Genomic DNA, 12,198 nt, shown 5'->3' on the forward strand with positions numbered 1-12,198 from the left:
TAACATAACAATTGCTTGTAAGGTGCGTGTGTCACTGAGAGTAGCATAAATTCAATCAGCACTGTGAAACACCATAAGAATGATGAGGTGTGCGTGTCTGCCCACAATACACATGCACTTGAGCGTGTGTTGCCCTTTCCCCTTTGTCCATGTACATTCCCTCAACAGAGTAAAGCTCGGTAACTCGTTACCTATGAATGTTCAGGGATAGGCTATCAGCCAGATTCATGAACAGAAAATCGGCTCGCAAAGGGCAGATTCTGAGAATCTGGCCCTTTGCGAGCGCAATTTTTGCATTTGGGAGTCATCATCCCAAATGCAAAAATCACTAATTGCGAAATCGCATATTTGCGAGGAATTGCATTTAAGGAATCTCTATTTGAGATTCCTTAAATGCAATTCATTAACCATTTTCTATTTGCGAAATCGCTATTTCTGGCCGCTATTTATCACGAAGTCAGACTTTGTGGTAAATAGCGAAAACTCAGAAAAATGCACTTTAGTGCATTTTTCTGAGTGGTAAGTTACACACACACATGTCCTTTGAACATGTTTGTGTGCAACATCTGGCTACATTTGCTTTTCAGGGGTGCTACAGGGTGTCCTTTGGACACCCCTGGCACCCTTGAAATTGCATCCTTATTTGCGATTAGCAAATTGCTAATCGCAAATAAGGAAGATGTAGGAATCGCAATATTTTTAGCAATTCAAACATGAATCCCGTTTTGCAAGTCCTTAATAGCGATTCCTTATGAATCGCTATTACAGACACGCAAAACGGGGCTTTATATCTCACGTAGGTTTGGTTGGTGGTGGGTTGTTCGTCGTACTTCACTGCACTGCAGACGCTTCTTCAAACACTCTGATCGTCGCCAAAAATATTGTAAATGAAGGTGAAGACAGTTCCATATGGAGTTAAGAGAATTTATCAAGTAAGCGAGGACGAAAAAAACCCCGACCACCTCAGCTGGGAAAACCACCTCTGCCAACCGCTGAATCCCAAAACCGTGGGCTCGAGAAGTAGAACACACGCACGTCCACAAGCCCAGGGATAACACAAGCCCAGCAGCACAGGCAAAGATGAACAAAGGCTAAATATAAAATACAACACATTACTGCTCCACTGCCCTTCGGCAAAAGAAAAGGACAGGAATGCCTGCGTCGGTGCACAATGGGCTGGCGTGCGCCAAAGCAGGCACCTTTGCACCATGGTGCAAGGGTGACTGAGTCGAGGGAATGATTGTTTTTGTGCAGGAAGGGAAATCTTCCTGCACAAAAACAATCACTAGAGGCTTTTTCCTCTTTCTATGTTTGCTGCAGACTGCAGCACTCATAGAAAAAGGAAAAACAAGGCAAAATAAAGATATTCCTCCTTGTTCTGCCTTCCTTATGCCTCTTCTAGAGAGGCATAAGTTTTTGGTGCTGCCTCAAATTTACGATTTCTTGTAAATCTGGGGTAGTGTCAAAAACCTATGGATGTTGCTAAGAAAGTCCCCAGCAACACCCATGGAACGCCCCTTTAACTCACAAAACTGCAGGAAAGGGAACCATATTTATGAGGCTTAGTGCTGCCTCGTAAATATGGAGCAGGCTTCTGCGTCACAGAACGTCACAAAAAGTGACATTCTGGTGGTGCAAAGGGCCACATAAATGCGGCCCATAAACTATCAGGACGCAAGCAAAGCAAATTACAAAAGCTCAAAGTTGCACACCTTATCAGCAAACTTAGAAACGTATGATTTACCTGATACCCAGACATTGGCGCAGATGAATCGACCAGCGCGGAAAATCCGACTCCATGGTAACTTTACTCTTAAACAGAGAGTCTCTGACCTGGTACAGGACAAACAATACAACCATATGGACTAAGTATTTGATACCTACTTTCTGCAGTGTGCACTTAGCGACACATTTGCCTGGCTATTTTAATTATAATTTTTTAAGGTTCAGATTGTTTTATATCCTGTTTCATGAATTTGAATGGAAATGGAACCCACCTTTTAAAGATAAAAATGTTTGTCATTTTTTTTGGGCATGCAACCAAATCCCTTCTGCACATTATAATCAGGTGAGGGACCGCCTCCAGACCAGTCAGGTTTCAAACCCCCCCCACCCCCCGCTCCCAATCAAATCTACCCAAGCATTGTACATTCCGTCTCTGAAAACAAAATTAAGTACATCATGCCAGTGTTGCATTAGAGAAATCATATTCTCAGGCCGTTGTTTATTATTCATCATAAACATGACACAGAACCTACCAACATAGCATTACAAGAGCAATGAAGGGAAAATATTTCAATTATTTTATACTGCAAGAGCATTGCAAAGAGCCAACACATTGAAGCCTAGAGTACATTGGCAGAGTCATGCTTGATCACCCCTCAGGTCCCATTCCCTAGAGAGAGGTGTGGCGCCGCGGCCAGGGCGACTAACGCTGGAATCTGGGGATTAGGGTTCGATCCCGGCTCCGGCGGCAGGTTAGCCCAGCACCATGTGACTCTGGGCAATAGCTCGCTTAATCTTCCCGACGGCCCCCAGCGCCTAGAGACCCTTACGGGTGATTGTGCGCTTTACAAATGTGGATTATTATTATTATTCCTTGTGGCATCATCTATATCCACTGTCCTGAACCCAGGGGAAATACCCCTATTGGGTTCCATTCCTTGTCATTACAAGTCGGATGCACCTGTCCCCTCAGTATGGAGTAAACCTGGGCAAGCATCGGACTGGTCGCCTAGCAGCATAATTCACCATGCCAGGGTCACACATTAAGATACCCCCCTGCCCACCATTCAAGGATGGGATGGGCCATACCTGGAACTCCAAATACCTCAAAAACCCTTCGGCGCAGAATAAGATAAGGCTGTGGACACTTCTCCACGATTTCAGAGACTCAAAAGTCCCTGTAAAATGCGAGGGAGAAGGTGGAGGTAAAAAGGGCAGTCTCGAACAGAGAAGAGTACACCTCCTGCAGGACTTCCATGATCCTCCGCAGCTTATCTACATCCATGGGACGCCTTTGATCAAGGCTGGCTGTAATGTGTTCAGAGGGGGAAGGGTTATAAGGATCTATAGAAGTCCTGGGAAGTGTGTGGGCTCCGCCTCTGCTGGTGGGTGGAAGTTCCGGAAATTCTGCAACTTTAAATTAGACAAAGCATTGGCTGCATTATTAAATACTGCTGGCACATATTTAGCCTTACACAAAATGTTTTTTAAACACAGCAATACCAGTTCTTTCTGCAAGCTGAGGACTTTTTTGCACTTTGCCCGCTGTGAACTAATACATTCTACCACTGCCATGTTATCAGACCAAAATATTACTGACTGGGTATGGAAGTGGTTGGTCCAAATGTGCAAGGCCACCACAATGGGAAATAGTTCCAGAAAAGTGATGTTGCACACCACCCCACGATCCAACCAGGACTGAGTCCACGGTTGTTCACACACCGTCCATCACCACCCCCTTTTTTACCGCTTTGGCCGCCATAAGTGTGGCAGGGTATGCTCAGACGTGAGTGCCTTGCTCACTTTGCCACTGGATTCAAGCAAGCCGGGCTGAAGGCGGCTAGAATGCCAGAAACCGGTCCTCGGAAGCTTGTTTCCGGTCCAGGGAAGGCATGGCTTGGCAGTTTGGGCTGGACTGTTCCCATGAGGCACAGGGTCAGACTGATTTTCATATAGCCGTGTCTGAACTGGGGTGGCAGAGTGGGCTAAAGAACGGTGATGGATGAAACCCAGATCTTGTGACTGGGTGTGAGTTTTTTATTGGTTCAGATGTTCCGTCCATCACCACCCCCTTTTGTACCACCCCTTATCCCCTAGCATAGTACCAAAACCCAGACTTCCTGCTGCATCCGTGAATAGACCGAACTCCTGGCTAGAACTTAAAGAAGCAGGCCACACCCTTGTTCTATTAAATATTTTCAGAAATGACAGACAGATTCACATATCCTGCTTTTGATCCCCAGAGAGTTGAGTCCTACGGTGTCTTTCTCTAAGGCCTGACATTGGTCCAAGCTATGGCGACCCATCGGTATTATACACAGGGCAAAATTGAGCTGGCCGACTAAGATTTTCAGCTACTGTAGGGTGAACTTTCGCGCTTCAAGGCATGCCTCCGGGAAGGACAAGAAAGCCTCCAGCGTGTCTGCTGGGACTTTGAATTCCCCTGCCACAGAATCGATCTCAATCCCCAAAAAATACAAAGGTTGTTGCTTGTCCCGACAACCTTCTAATGCGCCAGGGGAATCCCAAAGTCTGACGATAGGCATTGGAAAGCGGCAAGGGATTCGTTGCAGGGATTCGTACCACATACCCCCGAGAAAAATCCAAATAGTGGATGACTAACCTGGACCCTTACACTTGCGAGAAAACCCACTCTAGAAAAGTACTGAACTTCTCAAAATACTCGCCGGTGACTGAGCAATCCTTGGGCATTCATTTGTCGTAATAGAACTGCCCCTGAAATTGGAAAGGCATTAGATGGTAATCATCTGGGTGAACAGGGAGCAGCCAAAATGCTGGCTCAATATCTGCCTTTGTCATGAGGTCCCCGGGCCAAGCTGCCTTAACAGGGCCAGGACACGGGGAACATCCTTTTCAACGCAACTTTTACCACGCAGTGCCTTTACAACACAACTATTACAATGCATGTCATTACAACGCGTAGCGCTGGGGGGCGCTCTAGGATAGGGAATAGATTAAATTTACTATCCAACACCTTTGCTACTATTCACGGGAACTGGAGTTGGAATAGTAAATTAAACTACTCACTATCCAGCACCCCTTAACGTTATGTGTTGTAACAGCATGCGTTGTAAAAACTGCGATGTAAAGGCATGTGTGGTAAAAGCATGCGTTGTAATGTCATACATCCCCAGTGCACAGTTTAAGGATGCATAGTTTATTGTATATAAGGATGAGTCAATGTCATCATTCAATGACCCCCTTGGTGCTAAAAGATTGTGAATCAATCTGTATTCTCCTTCTTTGGGACCAAACCTAGTGGGGAGCATACAAACCTCGGTAACAGGGGTCCTGCTAATGGCCAGGACACCCTCCCCAATTTTACATCGTTACCAATCTTTTTCTTCGCTACTTTCCTGCAGAGTAGTAAGGACTACTGACTTCTTTGCAATAACTGGGACACTCTGGCCCTGTGCAGGGATTCTTAAACAGCTGCTAAAGCCTGAGTACAAATGCAAGGATGTGTCAAGGCGGGGATACACGTTCAGCCAAAGGTTCAATGCAAGGAATTATGCTTGGGAGGGACTGACAAATGCTAGAGGTGGTGACCAATCACTTTAGACCACTTTTGTCCTTGGCCTTCTTGAAGCATTTATATTCAGGATGCCCTGGTGCACCACAGAAGGAGCAAGTGTGCTTGAGTTTAGCTCTAGGGCATGCTTTTCTTTTGAATGCTCAACACAGCCCCTTTTTATCCCCCATCCCCGTTTGCCAATCAAAAGGGTGTCTGTCCACTGGCTTCAGGCTTATTCAGCATCATGCAACGTAGCCATGCATTGAGGTCAGTCTGGTCCTAAAACATATCTTGTATTGTGGCTTTCTTCAGCCTAAATGCCCTATCATACTCATTCCAACAAGACCCCCAAAATTCTTCCAATACACTCACAATTTTATTAAAGTATATATGCCATTTGAGGGCCACAATCAGAATATTTCTCCAACAGCACTGACGGTACAACCCTTAATCCAGTTTATTGCTGGTTCCTCTACTTTGGGCTTCTTGAATTTATGGACGCAGGGGCATATAAAACGGCGATAATTTTAACACCGGACCTTGATAGTATGCCCCCTAATCTTTAGACTTCTTGCCTTTCTCCTCTAGGGTTCTAACTACAGTGCGTTTAAATCAATCGACATAGGCCCCCTTCTTTATCTTATCCCGCAATTCATCTGACAAATGCAACCCCAGATGGTCTCTGGGGGACAAAACCTGATCAAGTCCACAAGACTATGACCACTCTTCACCTTCGCACTGGATGCCTGATGGCCTATCCCCTGGTGAATTACCAGCAACCTCTGCGGTGCCCTCACTTGACCGCCAGTAGCTGGGTTTGCCCACAAGCTGTCGGCCACTGCTCAGGCACGACATCCACGGCGGCACCTTGGCGAGGCTCCTCATCAGCCCCCCTCCAGTGGTGCCTGAAACCACCTCCTGATCCTGTGCCCTGTGCCCTGATCTCCTCCCCAATGATGACCTCCACCTGATCTGAAGGAATAGGGCTCCTTGGCAGCTGCTGCAAGGCAGGAGTGCTGGCGTCCATCAGGGGCATCCATGGAGCGAGGTGACAATAGACAAAGTGCCCCCACATTTAAGTCCCCCTGCTTTCCCCCGCTGGACGCCCAGGTACCCTTCCCCCCACCAGCCCCAACTAGCCAATGGCCGTGAGGGCTAAACCCGCATCAATTCCAAATTGTGGCCAACGCTGGTCGCTGCCTTGGATCGGCCGAATGCGGCCCGCTCCTGTTCCGGGGGCCTGCCGTCCTGCGGTGTGGGCCCCCATCTGAATAGTAAAGGAAAGGGGACCCCCTCTAAGAAATACTTTCAGGTCAGGGAGTAGAGGGGAAAAAACAACAAGCAACTGAAGTAGCTCCCTCTTGACCTATACATACATTTATCATTGGAGTAGTCTCTCAAACACAGGGCACATACCAACGATGTCTACACCAAATGTGAATTATTTTTCATTTTATTCCATTTTCAAAGTACAAAAATCAGTTTTTTCATTTTATCACAATTTTCGAGTATGACAATTATAAAAAAATATATATACATTTTACAAAATAGTTTCAGAAACAATTATTATGCACTATGTCAAAGCTATGCATGTATATCCATTTTAATTCATAAAACCACAGTTAAATATATACAACACAGGTAAAGGTAAAGAGCCACACACGCACAACACATACATACTAACTAAACATCCATCCCATCACAAAAACAACAAAAATTGTATCCTACAACATTGAATCTGGTGTCCTTTACATCTAATCAGTTTGGTGTAAGATATGCCCTCTGCAGTACCATATATTGAATGAATTTAAATCAGGCTCTTGAACCAATATGCCCCCATGAACCTCCCTGGTTCATCTGCACCTGTAAAAAATAGTCTCAAGTCTCTTTAGTTCAGTAGTAAATGATACTGCTCCGAAAGTGCCCTCAAGATGCACTGTCCAAATAATGCCCGCGTGTGATTTATTTTTAACATCAGCCCTTCACTCTACCGGGCCCACACCATACGAGCACGCCTCATCAAAAGCTTCGGGCACACCACGCCGATCAGAACGGACTGATTCCCAGCCCCGGCCGGTCCCTGCTGCTCTCCGCCTGCTCTTAGCACTTCCAAGGAGCGGCGGAGAGCTCTACGGGACACAGGCCAGGGGCCGCCAGCATTTGCGTTGCTCAGCTTCAGTTGGTCAGCAGAACAGGTCATCCCTTAGAGCACACAGCACGGCAATCTTCCTTCAGTTCTTCAGCAGTCCTTCTTCCGGCAGAGGTTCCTCTTGATTGTAGAATCTAATTTTCTGTAGTCAGCTGTCCTTCTCTTATACCCCTAAAAGTCTTTGAAGTCCTTTGAAGTCTTTGTGCAAGTGGGCCCTGAGCCCGGTCTAAACCAGTTCTGGGTGTTGCTGGAGCACTGGGGTTTTCCTGGCTTCCTTCTTCCTTTCAGTATCAGGGACAGAGGTGACAGTCGCCCAGCGGGAGGTGGAGCCAGCATTGTGGTCAGGCAGGCACCGCCCTAGTGACTCCCAGGTGCTATCTCCTCCCACTTCCTTGGCAGCAGATGTAGCCTTTCATCCACGGGCTGACTCAGACAACCTCCTGGGGCTCTGCAGCCCCTGTCACCCTCAAACCAGACAGTCAATCCACAAGCAGGCCCAGGCACTCTGGGCCAGGCTCACCAGCCAATCACACGCCAGGCACAAATTACACAAATATGCCAACTTCTAGAAGTGGCAATTCTCCACTAGACACAATCATGCCGCATATACCATTGCGCAGCATTCAATCTCACGAGTTCGCACATACCAAACTCGACCCTGCACTCCCCACACATCAGGAACTACCATGGGCATACATATTCCCCATTCATTCCTATGGGAGGGCAGGTCACTCACCACACATACACAGAGAGCACACGCACTTTACACTGTACCACAGTGAAAAAGTGCGCAGAGGCCTAAAATCACCAACACCAGGTCACAGAAACAGGCTAGGAAAAAGCAAAAAGTCTCGGGTGAACCTGCCAAAAGGGCCAGGTCCAACACTATGTTTATGTCCAATTGTGTATTCACTGTTGTGCCCTCTATCGTGGTAACCTCGTGTATGAGGGCGGAGGATGGCGTGTCTCGCAAGATCCTGGTCAGGAGAGTTCCAGGCCTATTGGCCTCCTCATGCTGCCTTTGTGTATATGTTCAGTAATCTATGACCCGCAGCCACTCCAGGAGTTTGGCATGCGTGACACATGCTTCTTGTAGGACCGCCCGAACTCTAATAAAAGAGAGAGGGACCCAAAACCAAAGGGATGGGGTGCCAAGAATAGACTTTATGTCAAAATAGAATTCCCTTTGGGCACATAAGATATGAGGACATCAACTTCACTGTCACACAATCGGACAACAAATATGCAAACATAAAAATAAATTCAAGCACATAAACTAAGAGCAATGCGTAAGCTACAAAATTATGAAATAACGGTAATTTCCAGATAGCACAGTTTATTTGTACATAAAATTAATAAAAACAAATTAAGATCACAGTAAAATTGGGAACACAGAAAATATAACAGGAATGAATCAAAACATCAGTTCATCTAATCAGATTCATACACCCAATCAGGGAAGTACACACAAATCCTAAATCAATTATCAGTAGTACTATTCCCTCAATTTCATTTCAACGCGTTTCGACGGACAGTTGGAATGTCGCCGTCTTCATCAGGAAATATAAACTGTATTCCCAAGAGATCTCGTATTACGAGACAATCATCAGAGTAGGGAGGTTAGTAGCTCCTATCTGGAACAAGGATCCCACTTAGGGATGAATAGCAGAGCAGCTGCTTAGCCCATCAAGAATAAAAGATTTAAGCACCACTCCAGGATGAGACGAATAGTTATTTGATAGGTAATCTGCACAGAGTGTATTTAAAATCCAGAATACTCGCGGTAGGATCACTGCTTAATAGCACATATTCATATAATTTCGACGCGGTTGTAACAAACAATCAATATTATCTTTTCCTGTGCGTATGTTTAACCACTGCACATGAACGTTTTCCGGGCCTTTTTTTGGGATTTCAATAGATACTCGAACCGCCTCGTAAAGTGTATTGCTGCTAGCGTCCCGCGGGTAATCTGCTCGTCTCCGAACTGCCAAGACTTGTCTTCCCTGGACCGGAAAAAAAGCTTCCGAGGACCGGTTTCTGGCATTCCAGCCGTCTTCAGCCCAGCTTGCTTGAATCCAGTGGCAAAGTGAGCAAGGGACTCACGTCTGAGCATACCCTGCCACACTTATGGCAGCCAAAAGCGGTACAAAAGGGGGTGGTGATGGACACACCACTGGAGTCAAGCTATCCAGGCTGAATGAAGGCTGATAGCCAGAAACCGGTCCTTGGATGCTTGATTCCGGTCTGGGAAAGACATGGCTTGCTAGTTCGGACTGGACTGTTCCCATGAGTCACAGGGTCAGAGCTGATTTGCATATAGCCAGTGTCTAACCCAGGGTGGTGTGGAGTGCAAAAAACGATGGATTTAGGCCCAAATCCTTGTACTGGGGTGAATGTATGACATTGTTCTATATTCTGTCCATCAACTGTGTTTTTTGCAATTTTCACCCCGAGTGTGCTGGGTATGCTCAGACATGAGTCCCAGGCTCTCCACACCACTGGAGTCAAGCTATCCAGGCTGATGAAGGCTGATAGCCAGAAACCGGTCCCTGGATGCTTGATTCCGGTCTGGGAAAGACATGGCTTGGTAGTTCGGACTGGACTGTTCCCATGAGGCACAGGGTCAGAGCTGATTTGCATATAGCCAGTGTCTAACCCAGGGTGGTGTGGAGTGCAAAAAAACGATGGATTTAGGCCCAGATCCTTGTACTGGGATGAATGTATGACATTGTTCTACATTCTGTCCATCAACTATGTTTTTTGCCTTTTAGAAGTTGGCATTTCTGTGTGCTTTGTGTCTGCCTGCCTGATGTGAATTGCATGTCTGGATTGTGAGTGACAGGGGCTGAGAGGTGTGGGTGTCTCCAGGAGGAGCAGGGTGAGTCAGCGCTTAGCTGAATGGGACACCTGGAGGGAGGGGTAATCCCCTGACTCTGAATATGGTGGTGCTTCCCTAGTGAATGCTGGCTCCGCCCCCCTGTGGTGTGTCTGATCGCGAGCCCCCACCTAACAATGGGAAAGAGGACCCCTGTTAACAGAGTCCTCCAATTTCCCCTTGAACCAGTTTCTGCTGGTTCCCCAAGTACTGAGCTGGGGCAGACAACGGAAAAGGGTGTATAAAAGAAGGGGCTTTGACCCCATAACGTTGACCCATTCAGTCTTAGCCTTAAATCAATGGAAACTGTTTTAGCGGAGTATTTCGCTTTGTAATAGGCAACCTGGGATAGGGAACAGAGGAAGAAGCCCATAGGTGAAGGCTGTTATCCCTTGGAAATGCAATCCTCCGTTTGCTTATAGTGTAAAAGTGGATTCAAGTTTGATATTTATTGGGGTTAGAGTTTTACTCTATCAATTTAATTTGTCTATTTGTGACCTAGGTAGAAGTGATTGCAGGTGGCAAAGCCCATCACCTGAACTGCTGGCCACCATCTTTTTCCCCATTGACTTTTCAAAGTAGAGCCCTGAGTGCTTCAGCACCCCACTTGGCATGAACCAGTACTTTTTGAAATGTAGGCACTTGCTGGATGGAGCTGCTTGTTCTTAGCTTCTTTTGGAAACAGTGATCCACGCCTCCTCGTTTGGCGATGTCACTAGTTCATACCAAGTCTCGATTACCTGCCCTGGCACTGGGTGTAAGTGCAGTTTTCTCACCAGCACGTTCAACAACACTGTTGCCACAACATATGCAAACATCAACTCAGGGCACTCCTGACTCCCCATGAAGCCAAGCAAAGAAAGGCTTTTCCGGGCAGACTCATCGTCAAACCTATCAGGATCAAATCTGTAGTCTGAGGGCCAGGCTGTGCGGTCCTGAGGCATCGCACCAATAGCATAAAGCACCAGGGTCTCTTTGGGAATGACATGCTGGTCAACTCTGCCTTCCAGGTCCTGAAGCCGTGCCGCAATGGGTGTCAGTCTAGCTGTCCATACTGTGTCACAGGGAAGTATGACATTACAACGCATACTTTTACAACGCCTACCTTTACAATGCATAATGCTTTTGGGCGCTGGATAGTGAACAGTTTAATTTACTATTCCAACTCCAGTCCCCGTGGATAGTAGGGAAGGTGTTGGATAGTACATTAAACCTATTCCCTATCCTAGAGCGCCCCCCAGCGCTATGCGTTGTAATGGTTTGCGTTGTAAAAGTTGCATTGTAATGGTAGTTCGTTGTAAAAGTTTCGTTGTAAAGGCTGTATACCGTGTCACAGAGGACTTGCCGGCAATACCTGAGCTGCTCAGCTTTCTCCAGTGTGATGGGGGCCTTGCCTAGTACTTGGGCTATCTCCTTGTAAAGCTTCTAGTGAGCGTCCTCCGATGTGGTGAGGAAATATAAAGCCCAAGTGCACAAGTTAGCTGTGATAACACATCCTGCCAGTGAGAAGATCATGCTGTCCTCCAGCACCTGCTTGTCGCTCAGGTTACCCGGCCGCAAGGCATCCATGAAGATATGTGGAGGGATGCTCTTACCGCGCCTTTCCCTCGCCAGCTTCTTCAGGACAGATTCCATCTCCATCAGGGCGTTCTCATACAGCTTTTTCCTTGTTGTGCTCTTGTCAAGTGACCCATCCAGGAAACCTTTCCCAATTTCTTCCCAGATAGCACAGTGGTTCTTGCGGAAGCGGATCAACTCCTGCTCACCCTCAAAGCTATTCCCCATAGTGTCTTTAATTTGATCAAGTCGTGTTAATTCTCAGTGTTGTAATGCTTCACAAAGACTAAAAATCCAAAGAAGGCTCTGGAAAATGTATTGTACAAACATGCACACTTCTGAAGAGGTGGTACC

At 46.7% G+C, this 12,198-nt stretch overlaps 1 protein-coding gene and 1 pseudogene across 1 annotated transcript in view; one reads left to right on the forward strand and one right to left on the reverse strand.

Annotated features, from left to right (window-relative positions):
- The window catches only part of LOC144772167 (tyrosinase-like), a 175,233-nt gene that overhangs the window by 26,138 nt on the left and 136,897 nt on the right, over positions 1–12,198 (forward strand). The gene's annotated exons all lie outside the window — the stretch shown is intronic.
- On the reverse strand, positions 10,953–12,072 carry LOC144772165 (cytochrome P450 20A1-like; annotated as a pseudogene).

The sequence above is a fragment of the Lissotriton helveticus genome, chromosome 8, assembly GCF_964261635.1.
Source record: "Lissotriton helveticus chromosome 8, aLisHel1.1, whole genome shotgun sequence".
Taxonomy (NCBI): Eukaryota; Metazoa; Chordata; class Amphibia; order Caudata; family Salamandridae; genus Lissotriton; species Lissotriton helveticus.